Source organism: Macrobrachium rosenbergii, chromosome 36 (assembly GCF_040412425.1).
Source record: "Macrobrachium rosenbergii isolate ZJJX-2024 chromosome 36, ASM4041242v1, whole genome shotgun sequence".
In the NCBI taxonomy this organism is placed as follows: Eukaryota; Metazoa; Arthropoda; class Malacostraca; order Decapoda; family Palaemonidae; genus Macrobrachium; species Macrobrachium rosenbergii.
In genome coordinates this window covers 26,469,486-26,476,650 of record NC_089776.1, presented here as the reverse complement: position 1 = coordinate 26,476,650, position 7,165 = coordinate 26,469,486, and the positions used below count along the sequence as shown (strand labels likewise).

Sequence of the window (7,165 nt, the reverse complement as noted above, 5' to 3'; positions counted from 1 at the left end):
TTAAAAGATAGAATACTAACCTCCGCGGAACGCCTGTAGTCTCCAGTTGCAAATTATAATAAAATCCATAGTTTAATTACAAAACTCTTTGTGGAATTCACCTGACCCTGAGAGAACTTCAACTTTAATACAGACATACATGACCCCTGGCCATTAAAAAAAATAGCAAATGGTTAATGAGCACAGCTACACGAGAAAGTAAGTTCTATAGGAGGATGGGTAATAAATATTACGCATAAAATTTTCAGAGACAAGTATATATTCCTTGTATTCCTCGAATGACAAGTAACATTGTGACAGAAAAGGAGGGGTTGGGAAAGGTGGTTATGATGGTTAGTATAGTTAACAGAAACGGCACTGAAAGGTATTAAGAGGAATCAATATAAAAGATGTTTAATGAAGTTTAACCAATGTTTAAAATGAAATCCTTACTTTCTCAGTCCAGTTATGCATTATAAGCAAACTTATGAAAACAAACTGCAGCCTCAAACATGGACTAAAACAAGACTGGGAATTCTTAAATAAAACTGCAATAGATAAAACAATATATAGTATTTAAACTTGCCGTCAGATGAGTTTAAATTCTATTTAGCCTAAAAAAAAAACTCAGTAAGATTTATTTGTTACAACGTAACAATTTAATTATCCCACCAAAACCTTTCCATTCTTTTGTTCGGTAAAGTATTAATAATAGTTATTCGTTGTTATACGCATAGGCCAATGTTATCAAAGAACCGAAAAGTCATACGGCACAGAATCAATCAGTTAGCGGTGAAGCATCAACAGATCCTTTTAAATGTTCCCCTTAAAAAAAGAAGCAAGGACGCCGTAGTCTTTCGCGGAAATAGTCCAGGTTTAAAGACAGGTTACTCCATGATCCTTGAAGGGGGTGACGTCAACAGCAGAGGGCTTCTCGGCAAGTGGGTCCAGCAATTCACTCAGTTTTCGCTTCGCTTCTGGTGCGTTGGCTGTCGACGGAAGTCTGTAGTTCATGGCTATTTCCCGCTACGTTAGAAGGAAGTAATTCTGTGCCAGTACTATACCGGTGGAAGTTGCGGTTGGGTCAGAGTACATGGAGGGATAACCTATATTGTAGTGTCGACTTTGCCAGCCTCTGGAAAGTGTAAGTTTCATTACGGTCATATTCAAAATTGCTTATTTCCACTTTATTAGTGATATTTTAAGTCTTATTTCCCCTGTCAGTAACTTTGATTTTTATTTCGAAAGACTATGAATAGTTGTTTTAGAATTTTTTTTTCATTCGATGTTTAAAGCTTTAACCGTTATATAGCTTATTTTTTTCTCTCCCCTAGGTTATAAATTGCATGCCGTGGGTCATATCAGGATCAGAAGATTTCGGATGATACATAATGGTTAGTATTTAACTTTATTTTGCGTATAGGTTGTGCCTGTTAAAATCATACGTGACTTGAATGCTAAACTTTTTTAAAGCTTTATATGTAACCTAAATCTTGTGAAGTTAGTCTTTACTTTAAGGCTAATTCATATACTTCTGTAACGGAAACTTGCACCTTACAGATTTTGGCGAAGCCCAAGCTACTTTGTGAAGCGAACAGGTTTTATGGGAAATCTAGCAGAAGTCAGAATTCGTAACCCAGAAATTGTCAACCTACACAAAAATGGACATCTTCCCTTCCCAGGTTTGGCTTAAGACAGTTATAAACCGCCAATTACTAACACTTTTTTTTTTTACCTCCACCCCTACCGGGGCGGTGCCCCTGTAGGGGTGGAGGCCCCTCCCATGCACTGTTCATAGGTCTTATGACCTATGGACAGACAGGTGCATGGGAGGTCGACTACTAACCAATTATTTCCTTTTAAGTGGTAGGTGCATCAGTCTAGCCTTTTTTGTAAGTTAACGTACCTTGCCAAATTTTCTGATTTAAAGATTCAATACGTAACCGCTCGTACCGAACTGTTTTTCTAGAATTTTTTTTTTTATATAAAGAACTTTTAATAAGATATTTCAGTAAACGTACCTTGACAAATTTTCTGATTTAAAGATTTATGCCGAACTGTTCTAATTTTTTTTTTTTTTTTTTTGCTATATTAAGAATTTTTAAGATATTTTAGTAGTAAGTTAATGTAAGCTAACAAATATTTCGAAAAATTGAAATTAAAGTACTTTAATTTTTTAAGATAATTTCTTAAGTTCAGCAGTAATAAATTTTACTTGGCTAACTGTAATTCTGTATGTAATCCTAAACTTAAAGTACGATAACTTTCAAGTTTCATTATTAAACAAGTAACTTTTTGGTAATTAATTGCTTTAAACATTACGGTTTTATGTAATTCCTTTGAACTTTAAATAGAACTGTTAAGTTAGTTTATAGTTTTGAAACCATACAACATACAACGTAGATTTTTCATTTGTTCGTAGTTCAAATTAGCTTTTGTTTAAAGTTTTAAACTTAAGTGATATTCATGCTGGCAATACAATCGTGAAGCCTCTGTTTTCACATTAATACAATAGACGGGCCTATGCTTTGTAATGGCTTTTATATAGTCCGTAAACCTATATACCAACAATAGTTTATTTCGGTGTGCTAGTTAATAAAGGCCAGGTTCTGTTTTGGCTTCACTTGAAACCCCTGGGCAGTTGATCCTTTGTAGTTTTGCCCGGCAGTTTTGACCTAGTGACCTTTTATACGGTCTTTTTTTTTTGGGGGGTGCCTAACTTCACTTGTTGGCTCTTTTTGGTACCACTGGTTACTTGATTTGCTAGCACTTTTTACTGCTCTTTGCTGCTGTGGTGAGATTAAGTGGTTTGTATAGGAGAAAGATGGATCTATTGTGGAGGCTTAACTTCATTAAGATTAATGAAACTTTATTTTACTGTCTTTATTAAAATTCTAAGTTATACATTTAACATAAATGCAACAAACATAAATGCAACAAACATTTCTGCCGTTTTTCTTGCTTTACAGGATGTTTATTGGAACAGTTTACTGGAGCAGGGCTGTTTAAAACAATACGAACTATATGATATTCAAGAACTTTTTGCCCCCAATGGATTTTTGAATTAGGTGAGAATGAAGCCTGATGTTACTGAAGTACCTCGCTCTGTGGTATAAGCTGTCCTGAATTGGTTGCTTTTAAGTTGTGATTAGTTAATTTGCCACTTCAATAAATATTAAATAGTCCTCATGGATATGAATTTTCACTTTAGCCAACTAGTAAGTTTTAAGGCTGAATAAATTAAAGGTCATGGTTTAACAATAGTTACTGATATAAATTCTTATTTTAGCTTATACTAGAAGTTGAACCATATGCACCAATATTTGGTAATATAAGAAAAGTTACGGTGTCTTACTGTTTTAATGTACCTGAAACTACTGTGGTTTAGTTTAGCTCAAGGGAAACCCTGTCAGCTGATGTGGTTTAATGTAAAGTTTATGGCAGAAGACTGGAGAGTTGTCATTTTTCACTGAAAAATCCAGATGTAAAAAAATGTACAAACTTCAAAACTATTGTAAGAACTATTGTAAGATTTGCTGTCACTATTAAATTTACCTGCTGTTTCTGGCCTGTTTAAATTAAACTAAAAAATAGTGTCGAATGAGTGTCGCCAAAAACTCTCTAAAACAAAAATAAAGCATTGAGATTTCAGTGTAATTTTAGTGTAAGTTTTTGCATTACTGCAGTGCATTACTGCAGGTAGTTATTGAATATTAAAAACTGGACTTCCGGTTTAGTGGTACAGATAATGGCAGCAAACACGTGTTTTTAGTCAAATTGCTGTAGTCTTTATATTACTGTCTTGATTAAAACCATATCAAAGTAGGTGTTGGATGGTAAGGAGTGTTTAATGTAATGGCTCTTTAAGAGCAAGATGGTAGTTTTTGTTTGGAATGAAAGCTGAAAAAGTGACATCGGGCTTTTCTGTATGGTAGCTTTTGTCTGTGTGGTAACAGGTGACCAACCCATAGTACCAGCTGGAAACTAACCCTCTAAGAAAAATAAAAATTAAATGGGATAAACATAGTTCGACCTATTGAAATAACCCTTGTTACTTGTAAATTAGTATTTTCAAGTGATACAAGACAGCACACTTAAATTTTTTAATTGAATAAAGTATATATCTCTCTCTCTCTCTCTCTCTCTCTCTCTCTCTCTCTCTCTCTCTCTCTCTCTCTCTCTCTCTCTCTCTCTCTCTCTCTCTCTCTCAAAATCACGGTGAAACTATTTTTAGTGTGTTCTTATGAGAGCTGCTGGATGTAAAATGTAATGGTGTAGAAGTCAAATCTGCGTTTATATTCCATTGGTCATTTTCTGTTTCTTTGGGGAATAAATTAACGAAAAGCCAATAAATTATAAAGTCTTAGTTTTTAACTTTGGGCCAGTGCATAATTGCGTTTGAGAATCTCAAGATATTGATGCGTTATTATTTTTTCCTCTTGCATGGTGACGAAATAATAAACAAAGCGACTGAAGGCATTATTTGTAGCTGATAGGCACTGAAGGTTACACACTGAAATGGCTTTAGAGCCAGTTTACTCTTTAGCAATTTTAGAAGCATGAAGCAAGGACAAAAATCTACCTTCAAACTATGCTAAGAGTACTCCTCTCGAATTATCATAGATCATGAAAATATATGAAGTTAGTTTTTTTGCAGATGCACAGTATTGTCTATTTATGGATAATGTGCAAGAACAAAATTGGGAAATTAAGTTTAAAATAGGGAGATGGCTAATTATATAAGAGGTGGCTGAACAGGAAAATGGAGCTAAATGAAAAATGTATATAGTTAACTTAAGAAATTAGCAAGAAAATCAAGCAGTACAAATATTTAATTTGAAAGAGCACGTTGTGGAGTCAGAGAGGCGTAGGATTACTAAAGGAAACCCGTGTGAATATGACAGATCAGACATATATAGTTAAAATAGGGCAGTAACGCCTAAGAAATATAGCTTCCAAGAGAAATGCATCAAAATGGAAACGTTAGAAGTGCTTTTACGTAACTATGTAATCAGATAAGTAGAATACCATAACATTTTCTACGTTCTATAAATTATTTAGGGAAGCAATTACGGGAGCCGCTTAAAGCAATGATACATAGAATATTAAGCTCATTTGGCTTATTACAGTAAGAATCGAATATAAAATGTTTTGGCACCCATTACGATAAAGTCTAGAATAGAATTATAAAGACGTACCTAAATACAATACCGGAACCATAAACACAGACGAGCAATGAGATGATAATAGAATAAAAGATTCGGTAGAGATATTAAAAAAAAAAAACTGAACACGCTGCGCCAAACCATTCAAAAATTTTTTGCAAAACGTAAGTAGAAAAATCATGACACTGAACGAGAAGCTGGGGACATGAATTCCATAAAACGATAGAACTATACCACAAGAAACATGAATTGTTGATTGGCTGTCTGACACTTTGTAATTCGTTATCCTTTTTAGAATGTTTTCTTTTAAAACATTATGAACACAAAAATATTATTCCGTAGGGATGCAGTGCCGTCAGTGCCCCTCGCGCCATGCACTGTAGTCTTCCCTTCGACCCTGTCATTCCTTTTACTGTATCTCCTTTCATATTACCTAGCATCCTTCTTACTTTCCACCCTCTCCTAACAATTGTTTCATAGTGCATCTACAAGATTTCCTCCTGTTACACCTTTCAAACCTTTTTACTCGCTAAATTTACCTTTCAGCTCTGAATGACCCCGTATGTCCTAGTGCTGACCTTTGGCCTAAATTCTGCATTCCATTCCACAAAAATATGACGTCTTCTGTTCGCAATCTTAAAAATGTTCATCAACGCAAATTGTATAACTTCGAACTTACTATTCCAATTTTTTTTTTTTAGATCCAAAGAAAGTTGTTTTTAATTACACTGGCTCTGTCTTGTGAGAGAGAGAGGGAAAGAGAAAGTCCTTTTATCCCTTGGTCTTCACTTTTGTCTGCCTGATTTCTAAAGCTTCTTACGGTTTTATATTGTTTAGTTGCCCTTCGTGGGTTATTTTAGCTGATCTAAAGATTTTTGAAGGTGAATGATGGCAATTCGCACAGTCATGTATGGATGTGAGGACTAAAGTTAGCTTCCCTTCTTTAGAAGGGACGGTTAAACTCAGCTCAAACAGTTGTCGATAAACACTGAACTCGTCATTATTAAGCCCAATACTGGCTAAGAAGCAGTTATTCTTAGTGAAAAGTACCACTTCAGTAATGAATGCTTTCTAATCTGAAAGGTCAAAATTTGAATGTAGTGGGTTACCCGTCTTTCAGCCCATTTTTAGAGCAGAGGACAAATTCAATTAATTTTTTAAAAAGACGAGAATGTAATTAATGAATATACACATTCTGGTCTTTTCGCATCTGCTTCGTCTTACAGAGTACTATACGGTTTACCTAAACTTCCTAACGGTGGTATTCCTTCAATGCCTATTCATCAGTGCACCTCACGTGGTGCACTGTGATCATTACATAAGGGTCTTTGCAGCGTCCCGTCGTCGGCCCCTAGTTTCACCCTCCCTTTTCATTCCTTTTTCTGCGCAATACTTCCGTTCATATTCTCTTCCCTCCATGTTACTGTCCACCATCTCCTAACAATTGTTTCGTAATGCAACTGCAACGTTTTCCTCCTGTTACACCTTTAAAACCTTTTTACTCTTAATTTTTCATTTCTTATTCATCGTTGAATGACCTCATTCAAATTCAAGGCCTGTTGTGGCCTGGTCAATATGGCCAGTTACAAAAGTTCAAGTTTTTAGTGCCATTATTACAGCCTTTTTCTGATAATGAGTTTTCGCTTCCTAACTCAACCATGTTTGCCAAAACGCTGATCTCTGCAGGGGCGCCATTTCAGATATTTTATGGTGGGGAGCGAAGACGGTTTGGCGAGCGAAGCGAGCCTAATCACTTGAGGGTTTTTTGATTTTGAGCTATTTTATGTGCTTTTTGAAGCACATAAAATAGAAAGATATAACAATGTGATGACACATTTGAATTTCGATAGAAATAATGGAAAACCAGCTGCTGTTACTTTTTGGGGCTTGGTGGGGTGATGGGGGGCAAGTTGAGGCTGGGGAGGGCAACTTGAGTCTTGGGGGTACAGTTGCCACCCCCAAAATGACGCCCCTGGATCTCTGAATGGTAAGCCCCGAACTTGCTTCTCATTTTACTAATA

At 35.6% G+C, this 7,165-nt stretch overlaps 1 long non-coding RNA gene across 1 annotated transcript; it reads left to right on the top strand.

Annotated features, from left to right (window-relative positions):
• The first annotated feature begins 932 nt into the window (after positions 1-932).
• LOC136825022 (uncharacterized) lies at positions 933-3,542 on the top strand. The gene is made up of 4 exons (XR_010849212.1): positions 933-1,123; positions 1,314-1,373; positions 1,540-1,661; positions 2,949-3,542. It is a non-coding gene; the product is annotated as an uncharacterized lncRNA (long non-coding RNA).
• The last annotated feature ends 3,623 nt before the right edge of the window (positions 3,543-7,165 follow it).